This window comes from Triticum aestivum, chromosome 6A (genome assembly GCF_018294505.1).
Source record: "Triticum aestivum cultivar Chinese Spring chromosome 6A, IWGSC CS RefSeq v2.1, whole genome shotgun sequence".
NCBI lineage: Eukaryota > Viridiplantae > Streptophyta > Magnoliopsida > Poales > Poaceae > Triticum > Triticum aestivum.
The window spans coordinates 116956870-116973694 of record NC_057809.1 but is presented as its reverse complement, the minus strand read 5'-3'; positions in this window follow the sequence as shown (position 1 = coordinate 116973694).

Sequence of the window (16825 nt, the reverse complement as noted above, 5' to 3'; positions counted from 1 at the left end):
GACGTGGGTGTCTTCGCTTCCCCATGCTACCTTAGCAACCGCCCGACTTGACAAAAAGGCTGGCAGGGTCAGTGCTTGCCTTCATTGCTTTTTCCTCGCCTTGCTCCTGATCCCCTTTCTCGCTCCTTGCTGCTGGAACTTCCAGATCCGCTTCGACCTCGCCCCGCATCTGCGACCAATGGCGCCAGGCAAGGTCAAGTCCTCCTTGGCGCCGGCTTGGTTCGAGCTAGCCCTCGATGCGTTCAATGTCATAGAGAAGAACCTAGCCGCCACATGCTTGCTGACAGTGGGGGAGAGCAATGAGAGGGGGAAGACGGAGCTCTGGCTTGCCTCCGACGCACTGGAGTCCGAGGGAAGCACCTTCTTCCCTTTCTTCACGAGCAACATCGTCGCCGGGTTGGTTCCCCCTTTTTCTGATTTCTTTTTTGAGGTCCTCGACCACTTTGGGCTACAGGCGCTGCATCTCCATCCCAACTCCATTCTTCTCTTGTCTATCTTCGCCTATTATTGTGAGGCGTACCTGGGCGTGATGCCGTCTGTGGCACTGCTGCGCCACTTATTCCTCCGCGTCACCGGTGGCCATATCTCCGGGTGCGCCAACTTCATCGCGGTCGGCCAGGCCAACTCGATCTCGAACACCGGGAAGAGGGTTGACAACATCAGGGCCAAATGGGTCATGATGAGTGCCAAGTGCGTCCATCCACGCTTGGAACTGCCGACAGAGGTGCCCTAGTCGGACAAGGGGTGTCTCGTGTAGAGCTCACCAACGAGCGGGTGTTGTCGGTGTTGGAGCAGATGAAGATTGATTTAAAGCCGGGCAATGCAAAGGCGGCCAAGGTGACGGGGGTCATGCTCCTGAGGGAATTCTTGACACTGTGCGTTGCTCCACTCTAGGCGCGCACGTGCCCTTTGTGGAAGATTGGAGATGAAGAAGACAAGATTCGTCTGAGCCCGGTGGCCCTGCCTAATGACGAGCTGACTACAGTTCTGCGCCTCTTCGTTTGGGATAACCAAGAGCACCCGCCGAGCGCCTTTGTTCCTTTGTTCCACCGCATGGACTGGGAGCAATTCGTTGCCTCTAGGCCGACCTTCGATGTGCGCGGGCTAGTGCCACCGGTTCTCATTGGGGCCTCTGCAACGCCAAAGCCGGTGGAAGTGTCTTCTGATGAGTCCCACAGGGAGGAAGAGGGGGAGGAAGACTCGGAGGAGACCCCCAAGGAGACGGGGGAGAACTCCCCCCTGAGCAAGGCCGACATCCTCCGCGCTTTGCCATACGACGCCGAGGTCGCCGCTCGCTAGGAGGAGAGGGAGCTGCCCCTCATCCCGATAAGGGGTAGATCATCGCTGGTCTCTCGAGATGCTGCCTCTGTCTTGACACCGCCTGGGGCCGGATCCAGCCCTTCTGTTGCGCCGTCTTCTGCCCCCGGAGCCCGTGTGCCCACTCCTCAGGCCCCGATGCTTTCGGGATTCAGGCTCCCCAAGCAGAAGGTGGACTATGTCGTGGTTGATCAGTAAGTGCTTCGAGCTTCGTCTTGTTCCGGCTTGTACTTGCTATTTTCTGACATTCTCCCTTGGTTGATCAGGCCGGGGTCTTCAGCGAAGAAGAAGAAGGAGGATGCCGCGGCCGTGCCCCCCTGTGCGGAGAAGAGAGGCGACAACACCCGCACCTCCCCAGCCCGTCGTCCTCACGAGGCCAAGAGGAGCATCGTTAGGAGGAATCAGCCCCCGTGGCCCCGCTGGCTCTAGTAGTGCCGGCACCCGGCTTGGCTGATGAGGTCCCAAGGGCTCCGGAGCCCTTGATCTTCCAGGCTCTAGTAACGACATCGCTTCCTCCTCCTGCCGCGCCTCCGGCCCCAAGTTCTTCTGCCTCCATAGTCTTGGAGCGTGTCTTCTCGGGGATGGCTAAGCTGCGGGAGGACCTCCTAGGCACAGACCATCACCTAGTGGCCGGGCGCCTGGAGCTGGGCTCGGGCTGGCTTCACTCCGACTCGGCAGTTCGAGCGTCGCTGAGCCAGGCCGCGGCAGCCTCCGAGAAGGAGAAGCAGGCCGCCGCCAGAGTCGCGGCCGATCGCGAGGCGGCGCTGAAGGACGCCGAGGCCGCCCGCGACTGTTGCCAAGAGCTAGAGGGCGAGCTGAAGAGGCTGCACGACGAGCACGCAAAAGAAGCACGCGACCGCGAAGCGAAGGAGGAGGAGATGAAGGCTCGGGAGGACACCATCAGGGGCCGCGACGCCGAGCTAGGGGAGCTGACGAAGGCGCGGGCCGCGGAGCGCAGTCGACTGGAGGAGCTGGAGCAGAAGGCAAAGGCGAGGGAGGCCGAGCTCGACGCCAAGACGAAGGTCCTGGCCGAAGACCACGTGGCCTTCTTGCTTCTCGAGAAGAGGTCCAATGTGGCACTGAAGTCACTGTACGAGAAGAGCCTGGAGAAGCCGCCGACCATCGACGAGAATGGCCCTGCTCTGCTGCTTCCCCACTTGGTGAAGGCACTTGAGGAAGTCGTGGAGGGCATCGGTCCCATGGCGGAGGCAGAGGCTCGTGTCCTTTCTTCAGTTGCCCTGACGCGTGTCTTCAGCCATCTGTACCTTCGCGACCCCAATGCTCGTCTCAACGAGCTGATGGAGCCTGTAGCTGATGAACATTGTGCGGCCGCCGCAGCCGTGAAAGGACATGTGGAGGCCCTGCTGAAGAAGTTCCACGGCTTCGTCCTTGCTCCCTCGACCGGCGATGCCACCGATCCTGTGGCTGGTGGTGCGGGTGAAGACGACGTTACCAAGGGAGGAGGACCTTTTGCAGGCGATGGCGGTGTCTAGGGGTGACCTGCGTCTGCTTTCCTCTTTCATTCCTACAGTATGAATCAGGCCTCATGGAGGCGTTAAACTTTCATTTGATATTGTGAGAACAATATGTGTTGTAATATTTGCTTCGTGATTTTGCGATTTTCTTCCTATTTGCTTTGTGTTCTGCGTCGGCAGAGCCCGGCCCCGCGCATACCTCAACCGCCGTTGGGCCGACCAAAGACCAGGACGGACCAAGGAGTGAGGGGCTACGTGACCAGTTAGGCTCCTGAGTCATGATGCTCAGGAGCCCCCCTTGACGCGCAAACAACTTATAGGAAGGATACGCGAGGATAGGTTAACGTTCTACGTCGATAGAGCCCGGCCTCGTGCATACCTCAACCGCCGTTGGGCTGACCGGAGACCAGGACAGACCAAGGAGTGAGGGGCTACGTGACCAGTTAGGCTCCTGAGTCGCGATGCTCAGGAGTCCCCCTTGACGTGCAAACAATCTCTGTACCTTTGCCCTCGCCGAGGCTCGGCTCGGGAGGGGCGTGCGACGACCAGGTCCGGGAGACCTAGTTGGGTGGCGTACGCTTGGGCATGACCTGAGCGCAACCCCCATGCCCAGCCCCCTCGCGTGGCTCTCCCGAGGGGAGGCGTTGCGGTGAGGCCGGGCGTTGAGCTCTGGGGCTCCCTGAGATTGATATGACCGTGAAGCCGCCCTCAGTTGTTTATCACCAGCATGGAGCATAGTGCTTCTGCTTGTGCACGGGCATAGCCGCTCCTCGGCACTTTCGACGGCCAGCGGGGAGCATGGTGCTTCCACTTGTGCGTGGGAGGGGGCCCCCTCTGCGGAGAGCCCCCGGGGTGTGTACAACCCCGCCCTGACACGTGGCTTGCACGGCAGGGCTAGACGAGGTGTATCTAGGCACTCGTGAGCCAGCGTGGGACTCACGAGGCCCTGCGCCTGGTCTTGGTTCTTGTCCGCTATGCTGGCCCTGCGAGGTGGTCAGACAACTTGTGTCGAACGAATCTCATGAGGTTATCATGTAAGAAAGCCAAGCACCAACGGCCCCAGGAGGTGACGTAAACGGGGCCGGCCCGCCAAACAGAGCTCAGCCGTTGGATATATCGACGCTGCAGGGACGGGCCCGAGCACAGACGCCGTGCTCAACTTACTCACGCGAAGGGTCCTGAGAAAGACGGCCGGCGCGCGGTCCCCATGATGGGTGGCGATCGAGCAAGTAGTAATCATAGGTAGATTAAACATGAGAGTAGCAGGCTTAAGTAAATGCGAAGGAGATACACGCCACTGGGTCAGGCCCGAGCGGCTTGGGGATGATGCAACCCGAGGGGCGCTCCCAACAAGGTAAGCTAAAGACATAAAAAGGGATACATGCCACAGGGACGGACCCACGCGGCCTGGGAATGATGCAGCCCGAGGGGCGCTCCTAGCTAAATGAACTTGGAAAATGTCACCTGGCTCTGTTGATGAAGGAGAGTTGGGGCAGCTAAAGGTGCACAGCGAAGGGGTTGCTCTTCACGAGCCACCGGGGCCCTGAGCCTCAGGAGGCTCTGGGGGCTCAGGTGGTTCCTTGAGGACCGTATCCATCTCCGTTAGGACGACACGATGCCTGGCCTCTTGAGCTGCTAGGATGTGCTGCAAGCTATGCTGGTAGGCGGACAACACGCTTGGCAGGCCAAAGGGCATGCGAACGTAGCTGTGTGGTGGGCCCTCATAGCGTCCCACGCGTGAAGGCCAGAAAAGCTCCTGAGAAGCGGCCCTGTTGAGCCCTGGAACATCGATGCAGACGCACGGCCTGACGTCCTCATCTGTATGGGAAGCTGCGTCTCATGAGCGGCGGTCGCCGCGCATGGCCCTTGCGTCTTGCAATTCCTGGGTGGTCTTGGTGATGAACTCCTGAACGGTGGGCAATCCTTGCCCTATGCCCTCCCGAGGGAAACATGCCGTGAAGCATGCCTCCAAGTGGTGCCCGAGCGCCTCCCTCGTGATGTGGGCAAGGTTCGAGGCCCTCCAGAAGAAAGCCCCCGAGCCTAGCCCGAGAAGGGCGCCGGGCGCACCTTCCTATGCGATGGAGGTAGGTGCCCCTGGAGCGGGCACTGATCCTGACGAGGCTCCGGCTGTGACGCCACCCTCCTAAGGTCCTGCATGACGCAACTGCTTCTTCTTCTTGGGGATGGCCTCAGGAGGGCCCTCGCCCTTCCCGTCGGGGTTGTCGATTGCTACAGCTTGGGAGGCACGATCGAGGGAGCACACTGCATCTCTTTCTTCACATGGGACCGTGATGATCCCGCCGCTTCCCGGCATCTTGAGGACATTGTAGCCGTGATGGGTCACCGCCATAAACTTGGCTAGGCCTGGATACCCGAGGATGGCATTGTACGGCAGACAGATGTGCGCGACGTCGAAGTCGATGAGCTCAGTGCGGTAGTTCTTGCGTTCTTCGAAGGTGACAGGGAGGCGGACCTGCCCTATCGGTGTGGTGGAACCGTCGGTCACTCATGAGAAAGGCTTGGTAGGCTGAAGCTGGTCATATGGCACTTGGAGGTTGTCGAATGTGTCGACGGACAGGATGTTGAGCCCTCCACCACCGTCGATGAGGGTCTTGGTAACTTGCACATTGCTGATGACTGGGGAGCAAAGCATCGGGAGTGCGCCATCGGTAGCCGCGCACTTGAGTTGATCTGCTGAGCTGAACGTGATGGGGCACTAGTACCATCTGAGCGGGCGTGTGGCCTCGAGCTTGGGGAGGACTGCGTTCACTTCACGAGCAAACTGCTTGAAGATACCTTGCGAGGCTGGGGCCTGGGCTCCGCCCAAGATGCAGGTGATAGCATGCGGTTCCTGGAAGCCCCCAGCCCCCTCGTCCTGATGGTGTTCGTCATTCCTTCTTGGCGGTGGCGGCAGTGGAGGGAGCCCAGCGTTGCCTTGAGGACGATCCTCACGAGGCTGATCCCTCCAGGCGCCCTCGCGAGGCTGATCCTGCCAGCGGTCCTCGCGAGGCCGGTCGCGCCACTCCTGGCATGCGCCACGGTCGTCCCAGCGTCCGCCACCACGTCCTCCTCCTCGGCCGTAGCCCCGGTCGCCGTGCTCGGGGCGTCGACCGAAGCGTCCTTCGCGAATGGCTCCGAGCTCTTGGCAGTCACTGGTGTTGTGGGTATTCAGGTTGTGGAAGGCGCAAAATGGATGACTGCTCTTAGATGACTCTGGTTGGTCTCTGCCACGGTTGGTGTCTGGTTCCGCTGCGAGCACGACTGCTCCCTTGGACTTCACATCCTTGGCCTTGGCTTTCTTCTCCTCCGGGTCTGCGGCTGGGAGCTCGAGGAGGGAGAGGCGCCCCTCCTCAGCTCTTGCGCACCTGGTCGCTAGGTTGAACAACTTCAGGGACATGCACAACTCCTCATGGATAGCGATCTCTTCCTTCATCTTGACATCGCGGATGCCATCAGAGAACGCAAAGATGCTGGCCTTGTCCGTCACCTTGGGGATCTTGAGGCGGACGTTGTTGAAGCGCTGATGTACTTCTAGAGGGTCTCCCCCGGTTGCTGCTTGACGCGGCGCAGGTCACCCGCAGCCGGCGGGCGGTCGCGAGTGCCCTGGAAGTTGCCGACGAAGCGGTTGCGCATCTCGTCCCAGGAGGAGATCGAGCCTGGTGGCAGGTTCAGGAGCCAGGAGCGGGCGCCATCCTTGAGAGCCATGGGAAACTAGTTCGCCATGACTTTCTCGTCGCTGTTGGCCGCTTCGATGCTTAGCTCGTAGAGCTGCAAGAACTCCTGGGGTCGGGGGTGCCTTCGTAACGAGGCGACAGATCTGGCTTGAACTTGCCCGGCCAGGCGACACTACGCAGCTCAGGGGTGAAAGCGCGGCAGCCGGCTGTGGTCACTGGGGCCCGCCTTGGGGGTGGAGCTTGGTCTTGATGGGGTCCGTGCCGTGCCGCTACAGGTGGCGCGCGGTCTTGCCGCGGCAGCCGGTCCCGGCGCGGTGGTGCGAGGAGCGGCGGAGCATTTTCTTGCGGTCGAGGGACTTCTTGACAGCTTCTTTCTTCACGCGCGGGCATGTGACGCAGCGGGTCGCGTCATGGAGCCGCGCGCCTTGGCTCCAGGGTGCCGTCTTGGGGCAGAGTGGTGGAGGCGCTTTGTGAGCTACGTCGCCCGTAGCTGGCGGAGGGCGAGGCAGAGAGAGGGACGGCGCAGGGGAGCCCCCTGCGGCGCGGACAAGCTCGGCGATGCAGTCGAGCCAGTCCTCGTAGAGGTCGTCGACCGGGCAGTAGCGCAGGAGCTCGTGCGCCATGAGGAGCGCAGCTCGCGCGTCCATGGGAGGGCAACGTGCATGGGAAGAAGAACCGGCCGGGGTCAGCGACGGAGTGGTGATACGTCTCCAACGTATCTATAATTTTGATTGCTCCATGCTATATTATCTACTGTTTTGGGCAATATTGGGATTTATTATCCACTTTTATATTACTTTCGGGACTAACCTATTAACCGGAGGCCCAGCCCAGATTTGCTGTTTTATTCCTATTTCAGTGTTTTGAAGAAAAGGAATATCAGACGGAGTCGAAACGGAACGAAATCAACTAGAGAAGTTACTTTTGGAATGAAAGCCACCCGATGGACTTGGACCCCACGTCAAGGAAGGAAGGATGAGCTCACGAGGGTAGGGGGCGTGCCCCCTACCTCATGGGGCCCTCGTGGCTCCCCTGACGTGCTTCTTCTGCCTATATAACTCCATATACCCTTAAACTTCCAGAACGGAGATTAGCTCGGGAGTTCCGCCGCCAGAAGCCTCCGTAGCCACCGAAAACCAATCTAGACCCGTTTCGGCACCCTACCGGAGGGGGAATCCTTCTCCGGTGGCCATCTTCATTATCCCGGCACTCTCCATGACGAGGAGGGAGTAGTTCTCCCTCGGGGCTGAGGGTATGTACCAGTAGCTATGTGTTTGATCTCTCTCTCTCTCTCTCTCGTGTTCTTGATTTGGCATGATCTTGATGTATCGCGAGCTTTGCTATTATAGTTGGATCCTATGTTTCTCCTCCCCCTCTTCTCTCTTGTAATGAATTGAGTTTCCCCTTTGAAGTAATCTTATCGAATTGAGTCTTTAAAGATTTGAGAACACTTGATGTATGTCTTGCCGTGGATATCTGTGGTGACAATGGGATATCACGTGATTCACTTGATGTATGTTTTGGTGATCAACTTGCGGGTTCCGCCCATGAACCTATGCATAGGGGTTGGCACATGTTTTCGTCGTGATTCTCCGGTAGGAACTTTGGGGCACTCTTTGAGGTCCTTTGTGTTGGTTGAATAGATGAATCTGAGATTGTGTGATGCATATCATATAATCATACCCACGGATACTTGAGGTGACATTGGAGTATCTAGGTGACATTAGGATTTTGATTGATTTGTGTCTTAAGGTGTTATTCTAGTACGAACTCTAGGGCTGTTTGTGACACTTATAGGAATAGCCCAACAGATTGATTGGAAAGAATAACTTTGAGGTGGTTTCGTACCCTACCATAATATCTTCGTTCATTCTCCGCTATTAGTGACTTTGGAGTGACTCTTTGTTGCATGTTGAGGGATAGTTATGTGATCCAATTATGTTAGTATTGTTGAAAGGACTTGCACTAGTGAAAGTATGAACCCTAGGCCTTATTTCCTATCAATGCAATACCGTTTACGCTCACTTTTATCATTAGTTACCTTGCTGTTTTTATATTTTCAGATTACAAATACCTTTATCTACTATCCATATACCACTTGTATCACCATCTCTTCGCCGAACTAGTGCACCTATACAATTTACCATTGTATTGGGCGTGTTGTGGACACAAGAGACTCTTTGTTATTTGGTTGCAGGGTTGCTTGAGAGAGACCATCTTCATCCTACGCCTCCTACAGATTGATAAACCTTAGGTCATCCACTTGAGGGAAATTTGCTACTGTCCTACAAACCTCTGCACTTGGAGGCCCAACAACGTCTACAAGAAGAAGTTTGTGTAGTAGACATCAAGATCTTTTCTGGCGCCGTTGCCGGGGAGGTGAGTGCTTGAAGGTATATCTTTAGATCTTGCAATCGAGTCTTTTAGTTTCTTGTTTTATCACTAGTTTAGCTTATAAAAGAAAATTACAAAAAATGGAATTGAGTTTGTCTCATACGCTTCACCTTTTTAATATCTTTCGTGAGTATGATGGAAAGGATAATTGTGCTCAAGTGCTAGAAGAAGAAATCTACAAAATGTTTGGCACTAAATATTTGAACGATGAGCATGATTGCAATGTTGTTAGTATGAATTCCTTGAATATCTATGATGATAATGATATGCAAAGCTACAAGCTTGGGGAAGCTATGTTTGATGAAGATGATATTTTTTGTCCCCCAAGCTTTGATGAGCAAATTTACTATGATGAAAGCATGCCTCCTATCTATGATGATTATTGTGATGACACTTATGCTTTAAAGAATAATGATAACCATGAAACTTGTCATCTTGATCTTAATTTTCAATCACATGATAGTTATTTTGTTGAGTTTGCTCCGACTATTATTCATGAGAAAAAATTCGCCTATGTGGAGAGTAGTAAATTTTCTATGCTTATAGATAATGAAAAGAATGCTTTATGTGCTGGTTATATTGTTTAATTCATTCGTGATGCTACTGAAAATTATTATGAGGGAGGAATATATACTTGTAGGAATTGCAATAATATCAAGTTTCCTCTCTATGTGCTTAAAATTTTGAAGTTATGCTTGTTTTGCCCTCCTATGCTAGTTGATTATTGCTCCCATAAGTTGTTTGTTCACAAAATACCTATGCTTAGGAAGTGGGTTAGACTTAAATGTGCTAGTCATATTCTTCATGATGCTCTCTTTATGTTTCAATTCCTATCCTTTATGTGAGCATCATTGAAATCATCATGCCTAGCTAGGGGCATTAAACTATAGCGCTTGTTGGGAGGCAACCCAATTTTATTTTAGCTCCTTGCTTTCTGCTCCTGTTTAGTAATAAATAATTCATCTAGCCTCTGCTTAGATGTGGTTTTATGCTTTTAATTAGTGTTTGTGCCAAGTAGGACCTTTGGGAAGACTTGGGTGAAAGTCTTGTTGATCATGCTGTCAAAAACAGAAACTTTAGCGCTCACGATAACTGATGCCATTTTTATTTGGAGAGTGATATTTAGTTAATTCTTTTTGCAGATGATTAACAGATAAATTCCTCAGGTCCAGCAATTTTTTTGAGAATTGTATGAGTTCCAGAAGTACACGTTTGATCCAGATTACTACAGACTGTTCTGTTTTTGACAGATTCTGTTTTTCGTGTGTTGTTTGCTTATTTTGATGAATCTATGGCTAGTAAAATAGTTTATAAACCATAGAGAAGTTGGAATACAGTAGGTTTAACACCAATATAAATAAAGAATGAGTTCATTACAGTACCTTGAAGTGGTGATTTATTTTATACTAACGGAGCTTATGAGTTTTCTGTTAAGTTTTGTGTTGTGAAGTTTTCAAGTTTTGGGTAAGGATTCGATGGAATAAGGAGTGGCAAGAGCCTAAGCTTGGGGATGCCCAAGGCACCCCAAGTTAATATTCAAGGACAACCAAGAGCCTAAGCTTGGGGATGCCCCGGAAGGCATCCCCTCTTTCGTCTTTGTTCATCGGTAACTTTACTTAGAGCTATATTTTTATTTACCACATGATATGTGTTTTGCTTGGAGCGTCAATTTATTTTGTTAGGATTTGATTGCTGTTTATTAGAACAATTTTTGCATCTTTTATTTCAATAAAAGTGGCATTGATAGCCTTTACTATGCCTATGTTACAAGTATACATGTCGCTGTTTGAAAACAGAAAGTTTACCGCTGTTGCCATAATTCCCTAGAAAAGTCAGAATGTGATAAAATGTTTAAACCTTTTGAATATTAAGCTCTGATAAATTTACTACAGTGGGAATTTTCTTCCATAATTTTTTGAGCTAGGGAAGTATGGATGTTGCAGCATTCTTTACAGACTATCCTGTTTAGGCAGATTGCTGTTATGTTTGCATTGTTTGCATATGTTTGCTTCTTTAATGATTCTATTTGAGGATAGGACTATTAAATATGCAGAGGCATTTAGTATGCAATGTTGAATAATAATTTTAGGGATTTGCTACAGTAGAGTATGATAAGGTTTTTGCAATGGTTTATACTAACCTATCTCACGAGTCCTTGTTGAGTTTTGTGTGGATGAAGCTTTTGAGATTTAGGGAGACCGTGATATGAGAGGAATTAAGGAGACACAGAAGCTCAAGCTTCGGGATGCCCAAGGCATCCCAAGATAATATTTCAAGAAGTCTCAAGCGTCTAAGCTTGGGGATGCCCCGGTTGGCATCCTACCTTTCTTCTTCAACAAACTATCGGTTAGTATTGGTTGATCCTAAGTTTTTGCTTCCTCGCATGATGTTTGCCATTCTTAGAATGTCATTTTATTTTGCTTTGCTTGCTGTTTGAATAAAATACCAAGATCTGAAAATATTAAATGTTAGAGAGTCTTCACATAGTTGCATAATTATTCGACTACTCATTGATCTTCACTTATATCTCTCGGAGTAGTTTGTCATTTGCTCTAGTGCCTCACTTATATCTTTTAGAGCATGGTGGTAGTTTTATTTTATAGAAATAGATGAACTCTTATCTGTCACTTATATTATTTTGAGAGTCTTAATAGCATGGTATTTTTCTTAAAATCCTAATATGCTAGGTATTCAAGAATAATAAAATTCTCTTATGAGTGTGTTGAATACTATGAGAAGTTTGATACCTGATGATTGTTTTGAGATATGAGGATGGTGATATTGGAGTCATGCTAGTTGAGTAGTTGTGAATTTGAGAAATACTTGTGTTGAAGTTTGTGATTCCCGTAGCATGCATGTATGGTGAACCTTTATGTGATGAAGTCGGAGCATGATTTATTTATTGATTGTCTTCCTTATGAGTGGCGGTCGGGGACAAGCGATGGTCTTTTCCTACCAATCTATCCCCCTAGGAGCATGCGCGTAGTACTTTGTTTCGATAACTAATAATTTTTTTGCAATAAGTATGTGAGTTCTTTATGACTAATGTTGAGTCCATGGATTATATGCACTCTCACCCTTCCACCATTGCTAGCCTCTCTAATACCGCACACCTTTCGCTGGTACCATAAACCCACCATTTACCTTCCTCAAAACAGCCACCATACCTACCTATTATGACATTTCCATAGCCATTCCGAGATATATTGCCATGAAACTTTCCACCATTCCGTTCATCATGACACATTCATCATTGTCATATTGCTTAGCATGATCATGTAGTTGACATAGTATTTGTGCCAAAGCCACTGTTCATAATTCTTTCATACTTGTCACTCTTGATTCATTGCATATCCAGGTACACCGCCGAAGGCATTCATATAGAGTCATATCTTGTTCTAAGTATCGAGTTGTAATTCTTGAGTTGTAAGTAAATAAAAGTGTGATGATTATCATTATTAGAGAATTGTCCCAGTGAGGAAAGGATGATGGAGACTATGATTCCCCCATAAATCAGGATGAGACTCCGGACGAAAATAGATAAAAGAGGCCAAAGAAGCCCAAATAAAAAAAAGAAAAGAGGCATAAAAAAATAAAGCCCAAAAAAGGGGGGACAATGCTACTATCCTTTTACCACACTTGTGTTTCAAAGTAGCACGATGATCTTCATGATAGAGAGTCTCCTATGTTGTCACTTTCATATACTAGTGGGAATCTTTCATTATAGAACTTGGCTTGTATATTCCAATGATGGGCTTTCTCAAAATGCCCTAGGTCTTCGTGAGCAAGCGAGTTGGATGCACACCCACTAGTTTCTTTTGTTGAGCTTTCATATACTTATAGCTCTAGTGCATCCGGTGCATGGCAATCCCTACTCACTGACATTGATATCTATTGATGGACATCTCCATAGCCCGTCGATACGCCTAGTCGATGTGAGACTATCTTCTCCCTTTTTGTCTTCTCCACAACCACCATTCTATTCCACCTATAGTGCTATGTCCATGGCTCACGCTCATATATTGCGTGAAGATTGAAAAAGTTTGAGAACATCAAAAGTATGAAACAATTGCTTGGCTTGTCATCGGGGTTGTGCATGATTTAAATATTTTGTGTGGTGAAGATGGAGCATAGCCAGACTATATGATTTTGTAGGAATAACTTTCTTTGGCCATGTTATTTTGAGAAGACATAATTGCTTTTTTTAGTATGCTTGAAGTATTATTATTTGTATGTCAATATGAACTTTTGTCTTGAATCTTTCGATCTGAATATTCACACCACAAGTAAGAAGAATTACATTGAAATTATGCCAACTAGCATTCCACATCAAAAATTATCTTTTTATCATTTACCTACTCGAGGACGAGCAGGAATTAAGCTTGGGGATGCTTGATACGTCTCCAACGTATCTATATTTTTGATTGCTCCATGCTATATTATCTACTGTTTTCGGCAATATTGGGCTTTATTATCCACTTTTATATTACTTTCGGGACTAACCTATTAACCGGAGGCCCAGCCAAGATTTGCTGTTTTATGCCTATTTCAGTGTTTTGAAGAAAAGGAATATCAGACGGAGTCGAAACGGAACGAAATCAACTAGAGAAGTTATTTTTGGAACAAAAGCCACCCGATGGACTTGGACCCCACATCAAGGAAGGAAGGAGGAGCTCACGAGGGTAGGGGGCGCGCCCACCCCCTGGGGCGTGCCCCCCTGCCTCGTGGGGCCCTCGTGGCTCCCCTGACGTGCTTCTTCTGCCTATATAACTCCATATACCCTTAAACTTCCAGAACGGAGATTAGATCGGGAGTTCCGCCGCCAGAAGCCTTCGTAGCCACCGAAAACCAATCTAGACCCATTCTGGAACCCTGTCGGAGGGGGAATCCTTCTCTGGTGGCCATCTTCATCATCCTGACGCTCTCCATGACGAGGAGGGAGTAGTTCTCCCTCGGGGCTGAGGGTATGTACCAGTAGCTATGTGTTTGATCTCTCTCTCTCGTGTTCTTGATTTGGCACGATCTTGATGTATCGTGAGCTTTGCTATTATAGTTGGATCCTATGTTTCTCCTCCCCCTCTTCTCTCTTGTAATGAATTGAGTTTCCCCTTTGAAGTAATCTTATCGGATTGAGTCTTTAAAGATTTGAGAACACTTGATGTATGTCTTGCCGTGGATATCTGTGGTGACAATGGGATATCACGTGATTCACTTGATGTATGTTTTGGTGATCAACTTGCGGGTTCCGCCCATGAACCTATGCATAGGGGTTGGCACATGTTTTCGTCGTGATTCTCCGGTAGGAACTTTGGGGCACTCTTTGAGGTCCTTTGTGTTGGTTGAATAGATGAATCTGAGATTGTGTGATGCATATCATATAATCATACCCACGGATACTTGAGGTGACATTGGATTATCTAGGTGACATTAGGATTTTGATTGATTTGTGTCTTAAGGTGTTATTCTAGTACGAACTCTAGGGCTGTTTGTGACACTTATAGGAATAGCCCAACGGATTGATTGGAAAGAATAACTTTGAGGTGGTTTCGTACCCTACGATAATCTCTTCGTTCATTCTCTGCTATTAGTGACTTTGGAGTGACTCTTTGTTGCATGTTGAGGGATAGTTATGTGATCCAATTATGTTAGTATTGTTGAAAGGACTTGCACTAGTGAAAGTATGAACCCTAGGCCTTATTTCCTATCAATGCAATACCGTTTACGCTCACTTTTATCATTAGTTACCTTGCTGTTTTTATATTTTCAGATTACAAATACCTTTATCTACTATCCATATACCACTTGTATCACCATCTCTTCGCCGAACTAGTGCACCTATACAATTTACCATTGTATTGGGTGTGTTGGGGACACAAGAGACTCTTTGTTATTTGGTTGCAGGGTTGCTTGAGAGAGACCATCTTCATCGTACGCCTCCTACGGATTGATAAACCTTAGGTCATCCACTTGAGGGAAATTTGCTACTGCCCTACAAACCTCTGCACTTGGAGGCCCAACAACGTCTACAAGAAGAAGGTTGTGTAGTAGACATCAAGTGGCGGTGCGGCCATCCCGCCACACAGAGGGGTGCAGCGACGATGCTTGCTGCTCATTCCCCGCTGAGCCGGTGGCAGCGTTGGTGGCAGGCGACGGGGAACGACGAGGTGGCCCGCCGACGGGAGCCGTTTGAGCGACGTGGGAGGCGAGGGCAGCCCGACGTTCAGCATGAGCACGGCGCACGTCTGCCATGGAGACAACGGAGCAACGGGGCGCGGAGCAACGGAAGGAAGCTTCGGTGCACCCCTACCTCGCGCGCCAAATGTCGGATCACGGGTTCCGGAAAAACCCTCAAGGTTCGAACACTTGGGAGCGCGCGAAAGTTTCCTCCCTACCGATCCACGCCCTAGCTCTCTAAGATCTCGCGGATGAACTCGACGAACTCACAAGACAAAGACACAAGATTTATACTGGTTCGGGCCACCGTTGTGGTGTAATACCCTACTCCAGTGTGGTGGTGGATTGCCTCTTGGGCTGATGATGAACAGTACAGGGGAAGAACAGCCTCGTTAGGTTGAGGCGTTCTTGTGCTTGGCGAACTTGTGTGGGTGAGATGTCTCTGAATCCGTCCTCTCTCTTCGTCCCCCTGAATCTGTTCTCCCTTTTTGTCTCGTCCCCCTACTGTGGTGGCTAGCTCTACTTATATAGGCCCTGGTCCTCTCCCCAAATATTGAGCGGGAAGGGAGCCAACAACGGCCAATTTGAAAGGGGCCAGCTAGTACATCTTATCCTGACAAAAGCGGTCTTCGCCTACAAAAGGCTCTGGTGATGACGCCGTCTTGGGCTCCATGGTGACCTCCATCTTGCCGTCCTGCTGGTCTTGGTCTCATTGCACCGATATGGAAACCTTTGCTTGATGCCTCGGTACTCCGCGCCTGCGCTTGCCCCCTTGGCACCAAAGAGGAAACAAGGACGCTACGCGCGCTGGCGCCGGCTGGCGCCCGCCTGGCGCCTGCTTGGTCTCGATCGTCATGGCTCACGTCACGTGAACCTCGCGAGGTTTGCCTTGCCTTGATCTTTCTACCCCTCGTGAGCCTGCATGGCGAGGCCACTCCTGAGGAGGTCTTGCGTCGTCTGCCTCGCGAGGCTCGACCCCTCGCGAGGGTCTTGAATGCCTTGTCGACGAAGATGGGCCGTACATGCCCGCTAGCTCAGCCACGCCGTGGGCTGCAGGCAGGCAAGTCTGGGGACCCCCGTTCCCAGAACGCTGACAACGCTTCGACCAGGTGGGTCCTGACTATCAGGCACTTCCTTGCGTGCGAAGATGTAGCTGGTGGGTCCCAGCAGTCAGGGGGCGAATCGTTTTTTTGCCCGGACGCACTTCCTTGCGTGCGAAGATGTAGCTGTTTGGTCCCAGCAGTCAGGGGGAAACGTTTTTTTCGCGAAATACGGTGGCCCGCCCGGTGGGTCCCCGTTGTCAGGTGGAGGAATAATTATTTTGCGCGTAATAAGGAGGCACTTCCTTGCTGCGGCTATGGACCCAGCTGTCAGCCTCTCCACGTACAGTCCACGTCCGATGGAAGCCATTCCTTGACCATGTTCACCATGCCGCGCTGAGAGCACCAGGGCGGTGGATGACACCGAGGCCTAGGAAGGGGACGACGCAGAGCCGGGGAAGACGCAACAGTGGAAGCCCGTGCCGAGAGGAGTATGAGGGTTCACTGATTCGGCTGCGGTGTGAGGCTGCGTCGCCGCAGGGCCTGGCCAGCGGTGGGAATAGTAGGGGGCGATGAGGCCTCCGCGGCAGCACAACCGACCACGAGAGGCAGGAGCATGCGGCATGACCGGCGCTGCTTTGGGCAGCTGGAGCAAGAAGACTAGAGGTTGAAGAAGCACTACGGCCGTTGGATGGACATCGTACGGTCACTAGAGCTAGAATCGTTCATATTAACTAAGTTGACAAAGCAC